This window comes from Tursiops truncatus, chromosome 5 (assembly GCF_011762595.2).
Source record: "Tursiops truncatus isolate mTurTru1 chromosome 5, mTurTru1.mat.Y, whole genome shotgun sequence".
Taxonomy (NCBI): domain Eukaryota; kingdom Metazoa; phylum Chordata; class Mammalia; order Artiodactyla; family Delphinidae; genus Tursiops; species Tursiops truncatus.
This window is the reverse complement of record NC_047038.1, coordinates 67,714,215-67,739,827: the sequence shown is the minus strand read 5'-3', so window position 1 is coordinate 67,739,827 and position 25,613 is coordinate 67,714,215. Positions and strand designations below refer to the sequence as shown.

General features: G+C 35.9%; 1 protein-coding gene and 1 pseudogene across 1 annotated transcript in view; both read left to right on the top strand.

Moving 5' to 3' along the window:
- KCTD8 (potassium channel tetramerization domain containing 8) overlaps positions 1–25,613 on the top strand; it is a 252,532-nt gene that overhangs the window by 37,389 nt on the left and 189,530 nt on the right. The gene's annotated exons all lie outside the window — the stretch shown is intronic.
- Positions 10,828–11,227, top strand: LOC101331216 (enhancer of rudimentary homolog pseudogene; annotated as a pseudogene).

The window sequence follows — 25,613 nt, the reverse complement described above, 5'->3', positions numbered from 1 at the left end:
AACAATGGTGCAGTTATATTTTCAGACTGCTCTTTAAGCACTGATCTACGAGAAATCTGGTCCTTCAGGCAAGTTTCTGTAATAGCTCATTTTATTCCTTATGTGTTAAATTTACTGGTTCAACTCTTACAGGCTAATGTTAATTGACGTTCAAGTACTTCTTAGTTACCTACTAGAAGTCACAAGGATGTAGGCCATGTATTTAGAAATTTCTACCTGTAGGGGTGAGGACTTCTTTTCCAAAGTTTATCTTTTAAAGTTGCAAGTTTCATTCCTCCAAAAACTAAAAATAGAACTACCATATGATCCAGCAATTGCACTGCTGGGTATATATCCAGAAAAAAAACCCACCACTAATTTGAAAAGATACAAACACCCAGGTGTTCATAGAAGCACTATTTACAATAGCCAAGATGTGGAAGCAACCCAGTGTCCATCAATAGATGAATGGGTAATGAAGTTGTATATATATAAAGTGAAGTATTACTCAGCTATAAAAAAGAATGAAATTCTCACAGATATAGAAAACAAACTAGTGGTTATTATTGAGGAGAAGGAAGAGGCGAGGGGAAATACAGGGGTAGGGGATTAAGAGGTACAAACAACTATGTACAAAATAGATAAGCAACGAGGATATATTGTATGGCACAAGGGATTATAGCCATTATCTTATAGTAACTTTCAATGGAGTATAAATCTGTAAAAATACTGAATCACTATGCTGTATACCTGAAACTAATGTAATATTGTAAATCAACTATACTTCAAAAAAGAAAAATGAAGTTAAAAGTTTCAGTTACTTGGGAAATTTATTTCCATGGAATTGCTGTTTTTCTAAGGATGCTAATTCAGTTAAATATTAATGTATCATAATAGTAGTTTTAAAAATTTTAATAATTACTTTAATCTGACTTTTTTAGATGTGCTTATGCTTTTCACTGTCAGTTTAGGTAAATTATACAATGAATTTTCCTTTTTGAGGGCCTTCCATATATTGATGCTATCTATATGTCTGCATTGACTTGATGAGATGTAATAGGTACAGTTATTATAGGATTTACTGTATTAAACAGCAAAATATAAGGACAGAATAAGAATCTTTTACCTGGGAGTGACTTCTAGATGGAATACAGGCAATATTTTATTGTGCTGTCTATTCATTTTATAAGTTCTGAACTAATGACTAAATTGCAGTAGCAGGAAAGCATGATCAGACAAGGTGAAGATAACTGGGAGGAAGGACTGAGAAGAAAGAAGGGTATTTTTGTGCTTTGGACCAGCCCTCCAAATAAATAAAAATTACCTATATGAAATCTCAGGCAAATAGCTTTACATCATATTAAATAATTTAACTAATTGACAATGTGGCTAGAAAAATGATAGCATTAATTTTAAATTGTATTTTGAGTGTCATCGTTGTAAGTGCTTCCTTTTTCATTGTGTTATGTACCTGGGGGCTATTCTGTCCAATTAAATACTCTTAAAATGTGTAATCTTAGGCCAAGGTCTGCCTCCAAGTCTATCAAAAAAGCAAATGTTATAGGAATTCCTTTCATAGAAGGGAAATTTTCAAAGGTATATGTCTTGATGCTGTCTTCTAATATATATGCATTGCTTTTAGAAGTTGTACTAAGTCTTCTGAACCAATTAAGCTAATGTACTTGGTATCTTATGGATACCAAGTATGAAAAATTAAAACTTGGGGACCTATTTATAGTACCCTTTTTTAAAAATAAATGTGATACATTTGATTATTTTTTTTGCAATCTACGTTTTAAAATGTTGACAGTTTTATTTTTTTAGATTTATTTTTTATATAGCAGGTTCTTATTAGTTATCTATTTTATACATATTAGTGTATATATGTCAATCCCAATCTTCCAATTCATCCCACCACCACCCCCCACCCACTTTCCCCCCTTGCTGTCCATACGTTTGTTCTCTACATCTGTGTCTCTATTTCTGCCTTGCAAACCAGTTCATCTGTACGAATTTTCTAGATTCCACATATATGTGTTAATATACAATATTTGTTTTTCTCTTTCTGACTTACTTCACTCTGTATGACAGTCTCTAGGTCCATCCACGTCTCTACAAATGACCCAATTTCATTCCTTTTTATGGCTCAGTAGTACTCCATTGTATGTATGTACACCATCTTCTTTATCCATTTGTCTGTTGATGGGCATTTAGGTTGCTTCCATGACCTGGCTATTGTAAACAGTGCTGCAATGAACATTGGGGTGCATGTGTCTTTTTGAATTATGGTTTTCTCTGGTATATGCCCAGTAGTGGGATTTCTGGGTCATATGGTAATTCTATTTTTAGTTTTTTAAGAAACCTCCATACTGTTCTCCGTAGTGACTATATCAATTTACATTCCCACCAACAGTGCAAGAGGGTTCCCTTTTTTCCACACCCTCTCCAGCATTTGTTGTTTGTAGATTTTCTGATGATTCCCATTCTAACTGGTGTTAGGTGATACCTCATTGTAGTTTTTTTTTTTTTTTTTTTTGTACACGGGCCTCTCACTGTTGTGGCCTCTCCCGTTGCAGAGCACAGGCTCTGGACGTGCAGGCTCAGCGGCCATGGATCACAGGCCTAGCCGCTCCGCGGCATGTGGGATCTTCCCAGACCGGGGCACGAATCTGTGTCCCCTGCATCGGCAGGAGGACTCTCACCCACTGCACCACCAGGCAAGCCCCCTCATTGTAGTTTTGACTTCCATTTCTCTAATAATTAGTGATGTTGAGAAGCTTTTCATGTGCCTCTTGGCCATCTGTATGTCTTCTTTGGAGAGATGTCTATTTAGGTCTTCTGCCCATTTTTTGATTGGGTTGTTTGTTTTTTTAATACTGAGCTTCATGAGCTGTTTATGTATTTTTGAGATTAATCCTTTGTCCATTGATTCGTTTGCAAATATTTTCTCCCATTCTGAGGGTTGTCTTTTCATCTTGTTTACGGTTTCCTTTGTTGTGCAAAAGCTTATAAGTTTCATTAGGTCCCATTTATTTATTTTTGTTTTTATTTCCATTACTCTAGGAGGTGGGTCAAAAAAGATCTTTCTGTGATTTATGTTATGTTTTCCTCTGAGATTTTTATAGTGTCCTGTCTTACATTTAAGTCTTTAATCCATTTGGAGTTTATTTTCGTGTATGGTGTAAGTGTTCTAATTTCATTCTTTTACAGATAGCTGCATAGTTTTCCCAGCACCACTTATTGAAGAGACTGTCTTTTCTCCATTGTATATCCTTGCCTCCTTTGTCATAGATTAGTTGACCATAGGTGCTTGGGTTTATCTCTGGGCTTTCTATCCTGTTCCATTGATCTATATTTCTGGTTGTGTGCCAATACCATACTGTCTTGATTACTGTAGCTTTGTAGTATAGTCTTAGGTCTGGGATCCTGATTCCTCCAGCTCTGTTTTTCTTTCTCAAGATTGCTTTGGCTATTCGGGGTCTTTTGTGTTTCCATACAAATTGTGAATTTTTTTGTTCTAGTTCTGTGAAAAATGCCAGCAGTAGTTTGATAGAGATTGCATTGAATCTGTAGTCATTGCTTTGGGTAGTATAGTCATTTTTCACAATGTTGATTCTTCCAATCCAAGAACGTGGTATATCTCTCCATCTGTTTGTATCATCTTTAATTTCTTTCATCAGTGTCTTATAGTTTTCTGCATACAGGGCTTTTGTCTCCTTAGGTTTATTCCTAGGTATTTTATTCTTTTTATTGCAATGGTAAATGGGAGTGTTTCCTTAATTTCTCTTTCAGATTTTTTGTTGTTAGTGTACAGGAATGCAAGAGATTACTGTGCATTAATTTTGTATCCTGCAGCTTTACCAAATTCATTAATTAGCTCTAGTAGCTTTCTGGTGGCATCTTTAGGCTTACCTATGTATAGTATCATGTCATCTACAAACAGTGACAGTTTTACTTCTTTCCCAATTTGGATTCCTTTTATTTCTTTTTCTTCTCTGATTGCCATGGCTAGGACTTCCAAAACTATTTTGAATAATACTGGCAAGAGTGGACATCCTTGTCTTGTTCCTGATCTTAGAGGAAATGCTTTCAGTTTTTCACCATTGAGAATGATGTTTGCTGTGAGTTTGTCATATATGGCCTTTATTATGTTGAGATAGGTTCCCTCTGTGCCCACTTTCTGGAGAGTTTTTATCATACATGGGTGTTGAATTTTGTCAAAAGCTTTTTCAGCATCTATTGAGAATACCACATGGTTTTTATCCTTCAGTTTGTTAATGTGGTGTATCACATTGATTGGTTTGTGTATGTTGAAGAATCCTTGCATCCCTGGGAAAATCCCACTTGATCATGGTGTATGATCCTTTTAATGTGTTGTTGGATTCTGTTTGCTAGTATTTTGTTGAGGATTTTTGCATCTGTATTCATCAGTGATATTGGTCTGTAATTTTCTCTTTTTTTTATTTTCAAAAATTTATTTATTTATTTATTTTGGCTGCGTTGGGTCTTCGTTGTTGCACATGGGCTTCCTCTAGTTGCAGAGAGCTGGGCATACTTTTCATACGGTTTGTGGGCTTCTCATTGTGGTGGCTTCTCTTGTTGCGGAGCATGGGCTCTAGACGTGCGAGCTTCAGTAGCTGTGGCTCGTGGGCTCTAGAGCACAGGTTCAGTAGCTCTGGCATGTGGGCTTAATGCTTCATGGCATGTGGGATCTTCCCAGACCAGGGCTTGAACCTGTGTCTCCTGCACTAGCAGGTAGATTCTCAACCACTGTACCTCCAGGGAAGCCCTGTAATTTTCTTTTTTTGTAGTATTTCTCTCTGGTTTTGGTATCAGGGTGATGGTAGCCTCCTAGAATGAGTTTGGGAGTGTTCCCTCCTCTGCAATTTTTTGGAAGAGTTTGAGAAGGATGGGTGTTATCTCTTCTCTAAATGTTTGATAGAATTCTACTGTGAAGCCATCTGGTTCTGGACTTTTGTTTGTTGGAAGATTTTTAATCACAGTTTCAATTTCATTACTTGTGATCGGTCTGCTCATATTTTCTATTTATTTCTGGTTCAGTCTTGGAAGGTTATACCTTTCTAAGAATTTGTCCATTTCCTCCAGGTTGTCCATTTTATTGGCATAGAGTTGCTTTTAGTAGTCTCTTACGATGCTTTGTATTCCTGCAGTGTCCATTGTAACTTCTCCTTTTTCATTTCTAATTTTATTCGTTTGAGTCCTCTGCCTCTTTTTCTTGATGAGTCTCACTAAAGATTTATCAATTTTTTTATCTTCTCAAAGAACCAGCTTTTAGTTTTATTGATCTTTGCTATTGTTTTCTTTGTTTCTATTTCATTTATTTCTGCTCTGATCTTTATGATTTCTTTCCTTCTATTAACTTTGGGTTTTGTTTGTTCTTCTTTCTCTAGTTCCTTTAAGTGTAAGGTTAGATTGTTTATTTGAGGTTTTTCTTGTTTCTTGCGGTAGGCTTATATGTATTGCTATAAACTACCCTCTTAGAACTGCTTTTGCTGCATCCCATAGGTTTTGGATTGTTGTGTTTTCATTGTAATTTGTCTCTAGGTATTTTTTGACTTCTTTGATTTCTTCAGTGATCTCTTGGTTATTTAGTAACGTATTGTTTAACCTCCATGTGTTTGTTTTTTTACGTTTTTTTTTCCCTGTAATTGATTTCTAATCTCATAGCCTTGTGGTCAGAAAAGATGCTTGATATGATTTCAATTTTCTTAAATGTACTGAGGCTTTATTTGTGACCCAATATGTGATCTATCCTGGAGAATGTTCCGTGTGCACTTGAGAATAAAGTGTAATCTGCTGTTTTTGGATGGAATGTCCTATAAATATCAATTAAATGTATCTGGTCTATTGTGTCATTTAAAGCTTCTGTTTCCTTCTTAATTTTCTGTTTGGATCATCTGTTCATTGGTTTAAGTGAGGTGTTAAAGTCCCCCACTATTATTGTGTTACTGTCGATTTCCTCTTTTATAGCTGTTAGCAGTTGCCTTATGTATTGAGGTGCTCCTATGTTGGGTGCATATATATTTATAATTGTAAGATCTTCTTCTTGGATTGATCATTATGTAGTGTTCTTCCTTGTCTCTTGTAACATTCTTTATTTTAAAGTCTATTTTATCTGATATGAATATTGCTACTCCAGCTTTCTTTTTTTTTTTTTTTTTTTTCGGTACGCGGGCCTCTCACTGCTGCGGCCTCTCCCGCTGCGGAGCACAGGCTCCAGACGCGCAGGCTCAGCGGCCATGGTTCACGGGCCTAGCTGCTCCGTGACATGTGGGATCTTCCCGGACCAGGGCACGAACCCGTGTCCCCTGCATCGGCAGGCGGACTCTCAACTGCTGCGCCACTAGGGAAGCCCTGAATATTCTATATTTTATCCCATGTTTAAGATATCAGTATTTTGTGTTCTTGTAACCCATGCATATTGGTTTCCTTAGGGTTGCTGTAAGAAAGTGCCATATACTGGGTGACTTAAGAGAGTTGAAATTTATTATCTTACAGTTCTGGAGAAGTTCAAAATCTAGGTATCTGCGGGGCCATGCTCCACCAAGACACTTAGTAGACTCCTTCCTTGCCTGTTTGTTAGTGGCTGTCAGTCTGTTGCTTGGCTTGCAACTGCCACCTGTGTCATCACATGGCATTTTCCCAGTGTGTCTGTGTTTTCACATGGTATTCTCCTTCCTGTGTCTCCTCCTCGTATAAGGACACCAGTCATATCAGAATAAGGCCCTACCCTACTCCAGTATGACCCCATCTGAACTAATTACATGGGTTACAACTCTAGTTTCAAATAAGGTAATATTCTGAAGACCTGGAGATTAGAATTTCCACATACCTTCTTTGGGGGACACAATTCAACCCATAACACCGTGTGTACTATATTTGGAAAAACAGAATTATTTTTATGAATTGTGGTTTTTTTTTTTTTTTTTTGGTGGTATGCGGGCCTCTCACTGTTGTGGCCTCTCTTGTTGCAGAGCATAGGCTCTGGACTCGCAGGCTCAGTGGCCATGGCTCACGGGCCCAGCCACTCCACGGCATGTGGGAGCTTCCCGGACCAGGGCATGAACCCGTGTCCCCTGCATCGGCAGGTGGACTCTCAACCACTGAGCCACCAGGGAAGCCCTATGAATTGTGTTTTTTTGGCATTACGTTCTCAACTTTGTATCAAAGAACTGATGATTGTATGAAAACAATTATTGTACTTTTTATAAATAAGCTGTTTTCTAAGTTTGTCCCAAGAAAAACTAGTTTTTCAAGATGCTCTAAGAAAAGTGGAGTGCATGAACAAATAATGGTGAGATTAACTGAATGTTAGTCTACATTTTATGTACCCTTCTTGGAGACCTAGTACCCCTTAAGATATTAAAATCATTCAAAAGTCCTGTGTGAAATATATTGAACCTAACCTTAAGTTTCCCAAATGTGTTAGATGTCAGAAACTCTTAATTATGTTAACACAGTACTTTGTACAACTGTTTTGGAAAGTGACAAATCAGGGAATCACAACATATATACTATTGTCCCTTTTCATTAGGAATATGGAAAGATTAATTTACGTTTGTATGCATCAGTTTTCTCAACTGTAAAATAAGAATAATAATTACAGTTATAGCATAAAAATGATTGAGACTATTAAGTAAGATAAAACAGGCAGAGTATGACCCAGTATCGGACCATAAAAAGTATTCAATGCATGTTTATCATTAATGTGATTTAGTCTTATATTTAGTCAATATTTGTCACTAGGCATTAATCCAGAGTGTTGTTGAGATCTATCAAACAAGAGGACCATACTTATTAGCTTGAACACAATTTCTATATAATTCACAGAGTAAAGAGAACATATATTTTATTCTCAGAGTATTTAAGTATTTTAGCTTTTTACAGCAATATCTCAAGAAAAAATATTATATTAGAATCTACATAATATGTATAATAATGGAGGAAATTATGCAATATATTTTAGGGAGAGTTTTTCAGAGGATGAGTAAAATTAAGAAGGTTCTTCATTCAGAATACTAGTCACTGTACTGTTAAAAAGTTAAGTGAAGCCCCTGGAGCAATTGAAAAATATAAGGCTGAGAGAACTTGTAATAAAATCCTCGGAATGCTGTGCTTTGGATTTTTGTGTGTTTTCTCCTTTTGTCCTTTATGTCAGGTATTTAGTTGCCAATTTCTTTTTTTCTGTTTCCTAGGTGCTCTATTCTATCACTTATTTCAACCCTTGTTCTTTTAAAATACACTATAAACTGGAAAGCTGATAATGAGAGTCATTCAGTTCTTTACAAAATAATAAAGATGGCTGAAAGCTTTTTTTTTCTTCTGCAGATTTTTGAGTATATTTTTCTACATGGTTGAAATTGCTAGCTTCATAATCTCTACCAAGTTGGTAAAATGTTACTGAATTATGTCCCTTAAAATGATTATTTTTGTGTAAGCTAAAGATAAGCACCCAGCTACCACTTCACTATTATTTCTTAGTTTCTGAATGTCCCTCTTACCCCATCAGTTCCTTATAATCTCTCCGCTCGCTACCACCATGCTTCTTACAGCTAGACCACTTGAGTCACCCGCTTGTCCTCCTGCCTCTTAGAGGATATGGACTGCTCTGCCAGCACAACTTGATATTGTATGACAGTTCTTTCTTAGAAGAGTTGCAGATTTTGCTTGGGGTCTCCCTTGAATATTTAGAAATGTCACTTTCTTCTTCGTCAGTCATTTCACTCAGAAGAATCATAATTCTAAAAGGATGGTTAGAAATTTTCCATTCAGGTCTTTCTAAATTCAAAAAATCTTCACACTCATTCCTTAACCATTAAATATATTAAGTTTTGTCTGGCTGTTTGTGGATATGTCATTTGAGGGAATTATTATTTATTTATTTTTTTGTTAATAAAGAATTCTAGTTAAATGAAGGACATACACCAGGTATATATTATCAATTTTCAAAGGGCTCATAGAACAAGAATGTATGGTAGTAATAAGAGTTTGCTACAGATATTTCTTTTTTGTTTAATAAATGTTTAGGCATCATTTGGTGAGTCAAGGTCATAATGTTAACAACACTTTACTATTATATTTAGAAATATGGATTAGTATTTAATAATCTGCCAAGTAAAATCATTTGTCCTTGCTAGTACTTTACATACACTGTTTCATTTAATCTTTCATTGGCCGTAGGAATTTGGCTTTATTATCTCGTGTATTGCATATAATGAAGCCAAGCTTCAAGGGTTTAATTTGTTCTTCCCAGTGGATAGATGACAGGGCTGGGATTTCATCTCACAGTCACCTGAAGCCTCAGAGTAAATGTTTCCTACTCTACCATACTGCTTCTAATGACACAGGGTAAAGAAAAATCAGAGAAGAGGTAAGACCAGATTAACTCTTGAAGTATGAGAATTTGGTAGGCAGTGTGAGAAAGTAGGTAACAGACTAGAAAGCTTAAAATTGTTAGAGTAGGTGGTAAATAATTATTGAAGGATTTGATCCAGGGTGATGGAATGTCATGGTGAAAATAGTGAATTAAAAAAAAAATTGATGTGATGTCTATGTCAGGGTAACTAGAAAGAGGTAGTGTTTGAACATTAAAATGAATTAGGAGTTTATTGTAGTAGTTGAGACGAGAATGATGAAAACCTTGCCTAAGTTAATAAAAGAGGAGATTTTGGAAGGCAGTGTCTTTAGAACTTATTTGGAGATGAAAGAGATGAAAGAGAAAATGAAGATGCTGAAATTTGTATTTTAAATAATTGAAAGAATGTTGATAATATTGATTGAAGTAAGGAAACAATGTAAAGCAGTACTTTGCTGAGGAAGAAAAAGTAATGTATTTAGAGAATTGTGGGTTGATGGTTGGACAATACAGTGGAATCTCTAGTGGATTATTAGATGGAACTGAACTCAAGTGTTGGCTGAGGATTAAGAAGACAAATTTGATAGTCTTCTATATGCATTTAACATCCAAGATTTGTGTTCTCATATTTATTTAGTTGTTATGCTTAATTCAAACATTTAAATACCCAACTTGAGCTCTTAAAATTAACCTGAGAACAGAAACATTTGTAAATACAATATGTAAATTTGAGGATAAAAATAATGTGACAAGAAGCACAGATGGGATGCACTTGAATTTTTTTCAAAAATTTTACTTCAACTTTTTTTCTTTTTGGTCAAATCTGTCATTGCCATAGATATTTATTCTCCTGAATCCTTTTCTTACATTTGATATTTTATAGATCATGTTTGAGTTAAGTAAAGAGAAGAGCCATATCTTTCAGTGCATAAAATTATGCTTTGAAGTTAACTATCCAGACTATATTTTGCTCTTGAAAGATATCCAGTATATCCTTTGCATGCTATGCTGACTACCAAATATTTGTCCATTTTCTGTCTTAATCTCAGAACTGATATCCACTGTATTTTCACCTCCTCATCCTTGGATGCTATCCCAGTGTGGGGAGAGCAAGAGGGTATCCACAATATAATGAAGAAAGCAGAAATGTCTCAATCTAGATGAGATGTATTATATTTTTCTATTGACTATAACCTCACCAAGAAGTGCAAAATATAAGTTGATCTCAAAGAAAGCAGGGCTGTCAAAATATCATGCTCATCTTCTAGCGTAGCCACCCATCTCTTCTACTCTTGTTTAGTTCCCTCTAAAACTTGTGTGCAGAATGGCTCAGAGTATAAAGATGTGCTTTGGAATGAGAAGGACTGTACTATTGGTTGTTCTCTGGAGGAAACTGGGCAAGCTCTTCAAAATAGTCATAACTAGGTGCAGCGGCCGAGTCAGGAGTGGCTGCAGAGAAAGAGTTTGGTGCGATGTCTCACACCATTTTGCTGGTAACAGCCTACCCAGAGGCCAGAAGGCAGAACTTATGCTGACTATGAATCTGTAAATGAATGCATGGAAGGTGTTTGTAAAATGTATGAAGAACATCTGAAGAGAATGAATCCCAACAGCCCCTCTATCACATATGATATCAGTCAGTTGTTTGATTCTGTTGATGACCTGGCAGACCTCAACTGCCTTGTTTACTGAGCTGATACCCAGACAAACCAGCCTTATAACAAAGACTGGATTAAAGAGAAGATCCAGGTGCTCCTTTGTCGACAGGCACAACAGGCAAGGAAAGAGTTGAGTTTGGAAGCATTAGGGGGACCGGGTGGGCTTGGAACACAGCTGTGTACAGTGCGCTGCAGTGGAAGTTTTGTATTATAGTAATCCTGTTTCCATTTTGGTGCACTCTAGCCAGGATTGAATGTATTGGATGAAATGTGAGGATCTTGTTCAATCTGAAACCCCCTTTCCCCCCGTCCTCTCCTTTTTTTTACTTAAACATTTTTATTGTGATTTAGATGGAAGTTGGTTTTTGCCAGTTAATGTTGGTTCCAGTCCTTCAAACTGTTCCTATCTGCTTTATAACATTCACTGTACTAACCCTTCTTCACATTGGGATGGGGGGTGGTGATGTGGTTTAGTTATGTCCTCAAGAAAAAGTCTTAGTGAAAAACAAATAAATGTTCTTTAGCTAAAAAAAATACTCATAACTAGAGAGATGATTGGTTAATTCATCCCCAAGTTAACATTAACCACCATTAAGAAACTTCTTGGTTTTTAGCTTGGGTTAAGAGAAGAATGGATAATACTTTTTTTCTTGCTATGTGGGGCTATTTGAGTAGAGTTCCAGAGGACGAAACAAGAAAATTAGAAGAGTGACACGAATTATGACCATGCCCTATTCTACTCTTGCTTGATTTTAACGACCTGGCTAATCAGATCTTTTACCCTTAATAGGAGCACATTTTGCAATTATTTTTTGACCTAAGACCATGCATGAGTGTTTTAAATCCTTTTTCTGCTATTGTTTTGGTTGGAACAAAAGCTGGTAAATATCATTAATTTTAGATCCTAGAATGTAGAAATCCAGACCTAAATTAAGAAGCTCATGAAATTTAAATTTTGAAAAATAAAATTGCGGTTATTTACTTTGAACTGTACTTTCTTTAGGCTTTTCAAAGCAGCTTTGTCCTAAAAAACCCCAAATATTTTACTTCAAACCTTGCCACATGAAGGTGAACCGTGATTATTATGAAACAAGAGAGGCATTTAGCACCTGAAATCTGACCTAAATTCTTCTTACTTGTTTAAAGTGAGATTGCTTGACAAGCTTCATTACTTTTATGTGACTTCAAACATGAAATTAAACATAAAATGATAGAATCGTGAATGAGTGTGAGTTAGATTTCTTGAAATGCAAAATATGAGGATTTTATGAATCAACTTCCCAATTTCTCTCTCTCACTACTGCCCTGCTTATCTGTCAAACAGGCCAGCTCTTGAGGTCATTCAGTCTATTTCCTCTTCTGGATTCTATCTCCTTAGACCTAAGGCAAAACTTAGATCATACTCAAGGGCATGCTGATGATCCAGGAGAAACTCTACACAGGTTTACACAATTAGTACCTCATTAAAGAATGATGTATAGACTATAATATAGAAACGTAAACTTTCATACGTTTGTCCTCTTGGCAAGGGAAGGCTCATGTAGATACTGCTGGTGTCACTAGGCAACATTTCCTTCATTGGTATTTAAACGTTTTTCTACTTATGACTTTTATATAGAGAGGTAGGAACAAGACATGAAATATAATAACATGGCAAGGAATTTAATGTCTGGATTTAAGGACAGTTGTATATTAGGAAAAACGCACTTTATTTATGGCCTTCTAGGAAACAATTTCAATATATGACATTTCAGAGATGACCATTTCTTTGCAAAATGCAGATATCTTGTATTGAAATGGAAACTACACATTTTTCAACATCAATAAAATGATTTCTATTTTAGAGATTAATCAATTGAACCTATAAAGATATTGAATCTATGAGATGGGAATGGATTCTCCTTTTTGTAACAACCGAATCCAGTGCAATATGGAGGGCAAGCAGCTCTCTTGAAGGAATACAAAGCAAATTATGAATAAAAAACTCAGTACAAAAGTGAATGTATCTTTCACATGAGAAAATAAATTGTAACAAATTGCACATTTAAAAAAGATGACAAATGTTGAAAACATCCCAAAATCCGAAGTGAGAGAGTGACATGAACATTGGTGGTTACACTACCAAATGTAAAATAGATAGCTAGTGGGAACCAGCTGCATAGCACAGGGAGATCAGCTTGGTGCTTTGTGACCACCTAGAGGGGTGGGATAGGGAGGGTGGAAGGGAGACGCAAGAGGGAGGAGATATGGGGATGTATGTATATGTATAGCTGATTCACTTTGTTATAAAGCAGGAACTAACACACCATTGTAAAGTAATTATACTCCAATAAAGATGTTAAAAAATTGTTAATTGTTTACAAAAGTTACTTTTTAATTACATTTTATGGCTGCATACTCTTAGTGTCTGTTATGGGCTGAATTGTGTTCCCCCAAAATTTGTGTGTTGAGACCCTCACCCCTAGTTATCTCAGAATGAAGATAGGGCCTTCGAGTTAAAATGAGGCCTGTAGGGTGGGCCGTAATCCAATCTGATTGGTATCCTTTGAAGAAGAGGAGATTAGGATACACAAAGGGACACCAGGAATGTGTGCTCACAGAGAAAGGACCATGTGAAGACTCAATCACAAGGTTGCCATCTGCAAGGCAAGGAGGGAGACCCAAGGAAACACCAAACCTGCTGACACCTTGATTTTGGACTTCCAGCCTCTAAAACCACAAGAAAATAAATTTCTTTTGTTTAATCCACCCAGTCTGCGATACTTACTGTAGCAGCCCTAGCAAACTAATAGAATGCCTCTACCTTCTACCTACTGAAAGGGTTTTGTAATATTTTCTATAGGAAAAATGAGAGAAAATTCCGCTTTTCCTCTTGTATGACTGAAATTGAAATATACATTTTTATCATTGAGATGCATAAACCATGTGACTTTACACACAGATGTACTCATATTATGATCAGCAAACAGAGTAATTCTGATAAATTCTATTTTGCTCAACTCGAAACCTGCCCAAATATGCTTTTATGCTTACATATGCTCATTGTTGAATATCTTGACAAGAGACACCTTCCGTTTTAACTGTGTTGATAAATTTTCCATTTTCATTTTTACATTAAAATGTTCGATAAGTGAAAGAATTTCTCACAGATTAGCTTCTGGCTCCATTCATTGACAATCTTGTTTCTCCTTCACTGACCACTTACTTTTAATAGTGGGTGGCAAAGGACACAATTATATCATGATATAATCTTCAGTCTATGCCTTTGTGTTTCAAAGCTGAGTAAGTTGTGCTGGTGGACAGTAGAAGTGTTCTTAGAAGCCATTTGTACTCTGGAATGGGTAATATAGTGGAAGCTACTTAAAATTTCAGTGTATCAGACAGCATGCATTCCTAATTCAAATTCCCCTTAGCCAGATTCCTGAAGTGCTCACAAACACTTCAGTGTGACAGAAATCAACATAGGAAAAGACAGCAATTAGAATCAATTGCAGTTAAGATATCTTTTGCAAATTTTATGAAGATCTAAGTGTAAATCCATTGCTAGGCTTCTTCCTAGGGCCTGGGAGGGATCCTTGAAGCTTCAGCGTTAGTAGCTTCTGGGTAAGCTGGCTTCTGTGACTCAAGAGTTTTGCTTAAATTCACACAGTGGTTAATGGTGGCACTATTGAGGTCTCTTTCTCTATGTAGTTTTATTTTTCTTTTCTAAAGCATGGATTTATGCATTTTTATTCTTTCTAATATATTTAAATGTCATATGACAATTTCATTTAAATAGTAATTAAATACTGATATTCTGTTAAAGATTCTAATGCCAAGAAGAAGTAGAGTCTTGGAATATTTGCATTAATAGATTATTGTTTATATTCATTACTCTGTTGAGCTAAGGGCTGTGCATAAAAGAGAAAATATGCATTTGAGGTTGACAGGCTTAAATTCAGAGATACTAAAATGAAAAAGCAGATAGCAGCATGACTAAAATCTAAGAAGTTAAAAATGTAACTCCCTGAATTAGCCTTTATTTTGTTGTTGTTCTCTGGTTAAATCTTTCTCACTGTATATTCAAGTGCCAGGTGTATTTTACCTTTGTAAATTCAATTTTTGACCTAGAAAATAGATTTTCATTCAAGAATTTAGGATTTTTTTTTAATTTGAGAGCTTGATGTAACTAAGGGAATCTTTGTTGGATTACCTTATGCTTCATCATATATTTCAGTTTGTGGAAATTCATGGTCCTTTGTGTAAGATTATTTTGGGAGAGCTATGCTGCTCCTGGCAGTGTAAAAAACAGATTCATTTATTCAATACCATAATAATGTTGTAGCTTCTGGAGGGAGCAGTGTAGGTATTTTGAGGCTTAGAGAGAATATTAAGGAAATGGCAATAAGAGGGGATGCCTAAATAGAGTAGTAACTAATGCCATTAGTTAAGATTTAGTGTGTACTGTGTCCTGTGTTAAATGTTTTACAGGTCTTAACTCATTTACTCCTTAACATAACTGCAACATAAGCAATATTTCCTTCTCATTTGATAGATGAGGAGATCAAGGCTCAGAGGGGTAAAGTAACTTGCACAAATGTGGCTTATACCCACAGGATTCTGACTTGAAAGCCCAAATACCTAACCTTTGGCCTGTACTGCCCCACTTTCTTTGGCAGTGAGTCAGTGACAGCTATAAGAAGATGCACACAAGAGGAGCACACTGAAAAAAACAAGGATGAAAAGTTCAGTCATTTCAGAGAGTTCTAAAGGATTCTTGCTTCTGATATGGTGATTAGAGGAAAAGTACTGAAATGTAAAGTCTTGTTTGAAAGCACTTAGCACCGTAAGTCTGCAGCATTTATTTATCATACCAAACTGCATCTTAAGAAACTCATGATCAAAACAAAATCATGAAATTTATCCATATTGAACTGAAACAAAATAGCCGTATAGTGAATTCCCATGAGATTGATTGAGCCTGCAGAATTGAAGGTACTAAAAGAGCTGCTTTTTAAATCTTGTTTTTGAAGTATAGTTGATATACAATATTATTTTAGTTTCAGGTGTACAGCATAGAGATTCTGTATTTTTATATATTATACTCCATATAAAGTCATTACAGAACAATGGCTATAATTCCCTGTGCTGTACAAGGATAAAAATATATCCTTGTTTTTTTATCTATTTTATGCATAGTAGTTTCTATCTCCTGATCCCCTACTCCTGTTTTGCCCTTTCTTCCGTCTCCCCTCTGGTAAGCACTAGTTTGTTGTCTATATCTGTGAGTCTGTTTGTTTTGCTATGTACATTCATATGCTTTATTTTTCAGATTCCCCATATAAGTGATATCATACAGTATTTGTCTTTCTCTGACTTATTTCACTAAGCATAATATTCTCAAGGTCCATCCACATTGCTGCAAATGGCAGAATTTCATTCTTTTTTACGGCTAGTATTCCACTGTATATATATATACCACATCTTTTTTATCCATTTGTCTGATGGGTTGCTTCCATATCTTGGCTATTGTACATAGTGCTGCTATGGACATTGGGGTACATGTATATTTTTGAATTAGTGTTTTTGTTCTTTCTGGGTGTATACCCAGCAGTGGAATTTCTGGATCATATGGTAGTTCTATTTTTTAATTTTTTGAGGGACCTCCATACTGTTTTCCACAGTGGCTGCACTAATTTACAATCCCACCAACAGTGCACTAGGGTTCTGTTTTCTCTACATATTCACCAACATTTGTTATTTGCGGACTTTTTGGTGAGCCATTTTGACAGGTGTGAGGTGATATCTTATTGTGGTTTTGATTTGCATTTCTCTAATAATTAGCAAGGTGAGCATTTTCTCATGTGCCTGTTAGCCATCTGTTTGTCTTCTTTGGAAAAATGTCTATTTAGGTCTCTGTCAAATTTTTAATCAGTTTATTTGTTTTTTTATTGTTGAGTTGTATGAGCTGTTTATATATTTTGGATAGTAAATATTATACTATTATATATTTGGATAGTAAATAGATCACTTGCAAATATTTTCCATAGGTTGTCCTTTTATTTTGTCAATGGTTTCCTTTGCTGTGCAAAAGCTTTTAAGTTTAATTAGGTCCCATTTGTTTATTTTTACTTTTATTTCTTTTGTCCTAGGAGACAGATCCAAAAAAATTCCTATGATTTATATCAAAGAGTGTTCTGTGCATGTTCTCTTCTAAGAGTGTTATGGTTTCAGGTGTTACATTTAGGTCTTTAAACAGTTTTGAGTTTATTTTTGTACATGGTGTGAGGAAATGTTCTAATCTCATTCTTTTGCATTCTCTGTCTTTTATCCATTATATATTCTTGCCTCCTTTGTCATAGATTAATTGACCATCAGTGTGTGGGTTTATTTCCAGGCTTTCTAGCCTGTTCCTTTCATCTATGTGTATGTTTTTGTGGCAGTACCATTCTGTTTTATTACTGTAGCTTTGTAGTAGAGTCTATAGTGAGGGAGCTTGGTACCTCCAGCATTGTTTTTCCTCAAGATTGCTTTGGCAATTTGGGGTTTTTTATGATTCCATATAAATTTTAGGATTGTTCTTGTTCTGTGGAAAATGTCGTGGGTGTTTTGAAAGGGATTGCATTAAATATATAGACTGCTTTGGGTAGTGTGAACATTTTAACGTTAATTATTCCAATCTAAGAACATGGGATATCTTCCCTTTCTTTTTATCATCTTAAATACCTTTCATCAATGTTTTACAGCTTTCAGAGAATAGGTCTTTCACCTCCTTGGTTAAGTTTATTCCCAAGTATTTTTTTGGATACAATTTTAAATAAGAATTATTTTTTTTACTTTTGCTTTCTTATATTTCATTATTAGTGTATAGATATTCAAGAGATTTCTATATATTAATGTTGTATCCTGCTGCCCTGTTGAAATCATTTAATAGTTCTAATAGTTTTGTGTGGAGACTTTAGGGTTCTCTATATAGAGTATCATGTCATCTACAGATAGTGACTGTTTTAATTTTTCCTTTCCAAATTCGATACATTATTTTCTTTTTCTTGTCTGATTACTGTGGCTAGGACTTCCAATACTATTATATATTAAAAAGAAGTAGAGAGAGGAGCAGGCATCCTTGTCTTGTTCCTGATTTTAGAGGAAAGGCTTTCAGCTTTCACCATTGAGTATGATGTTAGCTGTGGGTATGTCATAAATGGCTTGATTATTTTACAGTGTGTTCCTTTCATGCCAACTTTGATGAGAGTTTTTATCATAAATGGATATTGAATTTTTTCCATTGCTTTTCCTACATCTATTGGTATGATCATGTGATTTTTATCTTTTTTTTTGTTGTTGTTGTTTATGTGGTGTATCACACTGATTGATTTGCAAATATTCAACCATCTTTGTGTCCCTGGAATAAATCCCACTTGATCATAGTGTATTATCCTTCTCATATACTGTTGAGTTCAGTTTGCTAATATTTTGTTGAGAATTTTTACAACTATATTTATCAAGATATTGGCCTGAAATTTTCTTTTTTTGTGGTGTCTTTGTCTGGTTTTGGCATCAGGGTAATGGTGGCCTTGTAAAATGAATTTGGGAGTGTTCTGTCCACTTCAAGTGTTTTGGAAATATTTTGAGAAGGATAGGTATTTTTTCTTCTTTATGTTTTTGGTAGAATTTCTATGTGAAACTGACTGGTCCTGCACTTTTGTTTGCTGGAAGTTTTTTTTATTATAAAGTCAATTTTACTTCTAGTGATCAGTCTGTTCAAATTGTCTGTTTCTTCCTGATTCAGTCTTGGCATGTTGTATGTTTCTATAAATTTGTCCATTTCTTCCAGATTGTCCAATTTGTTCACATATAACTGTCTCTAGTATTCCTTCTTATTAATTTTTATATCTCTCTTGCATCAGTTGTTGTTTCTCTTTTTTCATTTATCTTGTTTAGTGCGTCCTCTAATTTTTCTTCATTATAAACCTAGCTAAAGGTTTTGTATATCTTTTCAAAAAACCAGCTCTTGGTTTCACTGATTTTTTTTTTTTTTTTTTTTTTTTTTTTTTGGTCTGTATTATTTCCTCTCTGATCTCTATTGTTCCTATGTTTCTGCTGACTTTGGGCTTTGTTTGTTCTGTTTCTAGTTCTTTTAGCTGGTAACTTAGGTTGGTTTTTTTTGAGATTTTTATTGTTTCTTTTTTTTTTTTTTTATGTACTTGGGCCTTTCACTGCTCTGGCCTCTCCCGTTGCGTAACACAGGTTCCGGACACGCAGGCTCGCGGCCATGGCTCATGGGCCCAGCCGCTCTGCGGCATGTGGGATCTTCCTGGACCGGGGTACGAACCCGTGTCCACTGCATAGGCAGGCAGACTCTCAACCACTGCACCACCAGGGAAGCCCTTTTTATTGTTTCTTGAGGAAGGTCTATGTCACTTTAAACTTCCTTCTTAGAACTGCTTTTGCTGCATCCCATAGATTTTGGTGTGTTGTGTTGCCATTTTCATCTGTCTCAAGGTATTTTCTGATTTCCTCTTTGACTTCTTTATTGACCCATTGGTTTTTAAGTAGCATGTTTAGTCTCTATGTGTTTGTGCTTCTCCCACTTTTCTTTCTGTAATTGATTTGTAGTTTCATACCTTTGTGGTTGAAAAAAATGCTTGTCATGATTTCTGTCCTCTTAAATTTGTTGAGACTTGTTTTGTGCCCTAGCATTTGATCTGTCCTGGAGAATGTTCCATGTGCACCTGAAAATAATGTGGATTCAGCTGTTTTTGGATGGAATGTCCTCTTTTAAGTCCTACTGGTCTATTGTGTCATTTAAGATACTGTTGCCTTATTGATTTTGTGTCTGGATGATCTGTCCATTGATGTCAGTGATGCATTAAAGCCCCATACTATTATTATGTTATTGTCAGTTTCTCCCTTTATGTCTGTTAATATTTGCTTTCTATATTTAGGTGCTCCTGTATTGGGTGCATATATGTTAATGAGTTTAATGTTCTCTTCTTGTACTGTTTCCTTTACATTATGTAATGCCCTTCTTTGTCTTTGTTATAACCTTTGTTTTAAAGTCTTTTTTTTTTTGTCTGATATGAGTATTGCTACCCCTGCTTTCTTGGTATTCGCATTTGCATGAAATATCTTTTTCCATCCTCTAACTTTCAATCTGTGTGTATCTTTAGCTCTGAAGTGAGTCTTTTGTAGGCAGCAAATAGATGGGTCTTATTTTTTTAACCAATCAGCCACTCTGTGTCTTGATCAGAGCATTTAGCTTATTAGCATTTAAAGTAATTATTGATAGGTAGGTACTTATTTCCATTTTATTAATTGTTTTCCAGTTGTTTTTATAGCTATTCTCTGTTCATTTCTTCTTTTTATTTTTATATTTCTTTCTTTGTGCTTTGATGATTTTCTTTAGTAGTATGCTTGTGTTCCTTTCTTTTTAGTTTTTGTGTATCTATTGTAGATTTTTTATATGTCATTACCATGGAGTTCATATATGTTGACCTATAACTATATCTTCCTGTTTTAAACTGGTAGTCATTTAAGTTCAAATACAGTCTTAAAGCTCTATATTTATTGCTCTCCTCCCCCACTTTTTGTGTTTTTGACATCCTATTTTACATATACATGTTTATCCCTTAAGTGTTTATTGTGATTATAGTTGCTTTTATAATTTTTGTCTTTTAATCTTTGTTCTAGCTTATTTAAGGGTTTGATCCTTAGCCCTTACAATATATTTGCATTTTCTAGTGGGATTTTACCTTTCTTGTAGATGCTTACTTCTTTTCCACTTAGAGAATACCTTTTAACATTTCTTTTAGGGGTGGTTTAGTATTGATGAACTCTTTTGGTTTTTGCTTGTTTGAGAAGTTCTTTATCTATCCTTTGAATCTAAGTGATAGTCTTGTTGGGTAGAATACCTTAGGTTGCATATTTTTCCCTTTCAGCCCTTTGAATATATCTTTCCACCTCTCTGGCCTGCAAAGTTTCTGCACAAAAATCAGCTGATAGCTTTATGGAGGTTCTCTCATACATGACTCTGTTTTTCTTTTGCTGCCTTTAGAATTCTCTCTTTATCTTTAAATTTTGCTATTTTAATTATGATATGTCTTGGTGTGGGTCTGTTTGGGTTCATCTTGTTTGGGACACTCTGTGCTTCCTGTACGTGGATATCTGTTTCCTTCTTTAGGTTTTGGAAGTTTTCAGCCACAATTTTATCAAATACAATTTCAAGCCCCTTATCCTTCTCCTCTCCTTCTGGAACTCCTATCATGCAGATGTTGGTATGCTTGATGTTATCCCCCAAATCTCTTAAGTTGTTTTCATTTAAAAAAATATTTTTTCTTTTTGCTCTTCTGATTGAGTGATTTTCATTATTCTGTCTTCCAGATCACTTATGTGTTCTTTGGTATCACTTGGTCTGCTATTCATTCCTTCTAGTGTTTTTTTTTTTTTTTTTTTTTGCAGTACGCGGGCCTCTCACCATTGTGGCCTCTCCCGTTGCGGTGCACAGGCTCCGAATGCGCAGGCTCAGCGGCCATGGCTCACGGGCCCAGCCGCTCCGCGGCATGTGGGATCTTCCCGGACCGGGGCATGAACCCATGTCCCCTGCATCGGCAGGTGGACTCTCAACCACTGCGCCACCAGGGAAGCCCCTCTAGTGTGTTTTTTATGTCAGTTATTGAATCTTCATTTCTGATTGGGTTTCCTTTATATTTTCTTGTCCCTTGTTAAAATTCTCACTGACTGTGTTCATCTATTCTTTTCCTAATTCAGTTAGCATTCTTATTTACTAATGTTTTGAATTTTTTATCTGGTAAATTGTTTATCTCTGTTTCATTATTTTTTCAGGGGTATTCCCTTGCTCTTTCAGTTGAGACCAGTTCTTCTGCTTTCTCAGTCTGCTTAATGTCTTTATCTCTATGAATTTCGGTGAAACAATTACCTATTGCAGTATTGAAGTGATGTCCTTATGTGCAAGCATTCCTGCCTGGACCATGTGTGCTCAGTGCTTTTGGTTGGAGAGCCCAATTTGACATGGAAGCAAGTCACTTCTTTCCTCAGGGTATGCTAAAAGTTATCACCTTAGTAGGAAGTGGACTGGAGATGGAGGGGCTAGGGCTGGAGCCAGGTGTGAAGAAGGGCTTCCCCTCTGCTCATTGATCATCACTGCTCTTTTGGAGGTGGGGTCAGATCCCAAGTTGCTGGGGCAGAGGTCCTGAGGGTTGGGTCTGAGCTGGCTCTGTTCCTTTTAAATGTGTGCTTTCCCCTCCCCTCCACCATGACCCTAGCCCCAGAGGGGAGCAGTGCTTAAGCAAGAAGGGTACATGCAGGCTAAAAGAGGTGCTTTTTGATGTCTGTTTTTTTTTTTTCTCTTCTCTCCAGTCTGAGCATAGTAACAGCATTCTAGAGAAGATGGAAACTAGGAGACAGGAATATCATGGTTTTTGCCTGACATCACTATCTCACTGAAGCAGTGGGAAAGTAGGTGAAATTCTATACTTCAAACACTAAACATTTGCTATGGGGAGGCAATACAGGGCATTATTTTAGAGAGGAATTTTGAAGGAACTTTACAGAGACTTGTTATCAGAAATTAAATATGACTGAGCCTGCCTTCTCCTAGTAATAAAATAATGCAGATTTATTTGAACAGAGAAAGGCAATTGAAATGTCAGGTACACAATTCTAAAATGTACTGTGAACAGTAGAGTTGGTATCAATTGTAAATTATCTAGTCTCTAACTAGTGTGAGGTATCCTTTTATCACAGAAGATAATGCGAAATTAAAGAATGATAGTGGGAAATTCAAGGTTGTTTCAGAGGCCAGCTGAAAATGTGATGAGTTGGCTTATCTAAAAAGACTATATTTATTTTCAATACCATCTAGAGTAGATGCTCAGTAACAGATTTATCTCCATTACAGTTGGAGAGAAGTAAAGATACTCCTAGTTACGTTTGGGCCTTTTTCTTCTGTTGTGTGATTAATGCTCTCCAACCTTAATGAGACCCTTACTATGACTTGATTGCTATTTTTCATCTTTTGAGGATGCCTTTGACATTTAACAGAGTATGTTCTCCCAATTTTACTTTTTCCTCAAGTCCCCAAGCCATACACTCACTGTTGCTTTATTTGATACCCTTTATCCTGCTGAGGGACCATCACTTATGGATTGTACTAGCTTTTTCTAATCCAATAAAAATGGCCATTGATCTCTTCTTTGCTTGACCCTTTGCCTAGGGCAACTCTTTCACCTCTGATTCAGATCCCATCCCCTCCTGCCTTCTCTCTGATCTTGTTCACATCCTTAGTTTCTCCCAGTTCCACTGGCTCTTTGCCTCTACCTGCATTGAAACCAGAATTTCCACATTCCAACAATTTTTTTTTCACCATTATTACTTCTATATGAGTGGTCTGTCTTCACTGACTTCTCTTATTCCCTTCACTTACAACATTGAGTTTCCTGAATTCTCTCAGTAGTCAATTATTTTTTACTCCCCCACAATCTGGCTTCTGCCTTTTCAATATTTTATTGAAACTGTTCTCATCTAATGGACAAATGGAATAACCTCCATGTTGTGCCTGTAATGTTTGGCAATATTGATCAGTTCCCCCCACCCTCCCCAGAACTCTCTCCGTCTTTGACTTCTGTGACATAGTCCTGTCTTGGTTATCTTCATAGTACCCAACCTTGCTCATTCCTTTTCCTTCTCCTCTGTACCAAATGTATGAAGTCATTCCTGAAGGTTTTATTATCACATCTCTTCTCTAATTTGTTTGTTAATTTAAAATTAAATCCAATCTCCTAACCGTAGACCCCAGGAATCTGCCTGTTCTGGTCCTGGCTTACTTTCTGACCTCAACTCATACTTCTCTTCTTTGGCATCAATATACTCCAGTCACTCTGGCCTTTCTTCAGTTCCAAGAACCACACATGCTGTTTCCTCCATGTGTGCTTAGTATTTACTATACCTTGCTCTTCACATGTGTGACTCTTTTTTCAGCTGTAATTTTAAATGACTACCTTATAAAAAATAGGTCTGCTTTCTTGCTGCCCAGTGAAATAACCTATATAAAAAAATAAGCTTGTACTAGGTGTCCTCTAGAGGTTGTTTTGAATCTTTAATTTGGTGATAGACATAAATGACCTAAGATGATAGAGTTGAAAGGCTGCTCTAATGGCCATAGAACAAAATACCTTCAAATATTCCCTTCATCAACTTTGTGTCCTTGACAACTAGAATATAGTTGATGCACAGTGGATGCTTAATGAATAAATCAGTTATCATTGTGTGACTTAGGATAAGTCACCTCTCTTTGTACTTCATCTTTCATGTCTGTTCTTCAGTTTTGCTCTTTTATTTCTGGTGAGAAGTGACATAGAGAATCTAATCCTTTCAGGAACAGAAGTAACAAGTGTTAAAGAGGACACATTAACTCATACAACTGGGCACCATTTTCTTGCATGTCTGATTTAAGGGACTGCAATAGTTGACTTTTTAAACTTACTTCCAAGGAATAACTTTTAGGCAATAAGGAAAACAGATAAAAGGCTTTGACCTCTAAAGGCATATAGCTATGTATATTCTAGTTATTTACCTGACATATGTTATTTAAAATATTTTCTATGACTGTCTTATAAAATAAAGTAAAATACATTTCTGAGTTTCATTGTTTGAACCCAAGAATAAATATTTCAATTTTCTATCAGTGATTTTCCTACAGGAACAGGCTGTAAAATGAGTTCATTGCATTAAAAAAATACATCTAAGCAAAAGGAAGAGTCATGGACATATACACACTAACAAACGTAAGGTAGATAGCTAGTGGGAAGCAGCCGCATGGCACAGGGATATTGGCTCGGTGCTTTGTGACAGCCTGGAGGGGTGGGATAGGGAGGGTGGGAGGGAGGGAGACGCAAGAGGGAAGACATATGGGAACATATGTATATGTATAACTGATTCACTTTGTTATAAAGCAGAAACTAACACACCATTGTAAAGCAATTATACCCCAATAAAGATGTTAAAAAAAAAGAACAAACAAACAAAATATATATAGAGATTTAACTGTAATTCATTATGCTACAACTGCTTTGTAACCACAAATAAATTAATTCTATATGTTAGATACCATGACTGCAAAGAATTGTGCTTGAAAAAACAGTTCAACCCCAATAAAGATGTTAAAAACAATAATAATAAAATTTATATTATTGGAAAAAAAAACAGTTCAAAATTCTTATAATATTTCCTCACATAGTAAAAACATTTGCCAGTGTATTTTAGTTTTAATAAATTAGCAACAATAAATCCTAACTTCTTTTTTTCTAAAGAATGATTTCATTCTTTTTGTAAGAAAAAGATACAAGCTCATTATTAAAAGAATAGATAAGCAATACAGAAACATTTAAGAATAATAATAAAATAGTTATTCAAATGTAACCTCCCAGGGCGTCCCTGGTGGCACAGTGGTTGAGAGTCCACCTGCCGATGCAGGGGACACGGGTTCGTGCCCCGGTCCGGGAAGATCCCACATGCTGTGGAGCGGCTGGGCCCGTGAGCCATGGCCGCTGAGCCTGCGCGTCCGGAGCCTGTGCTCTGCAATGGGAGAGGCCACAACAGTGAGA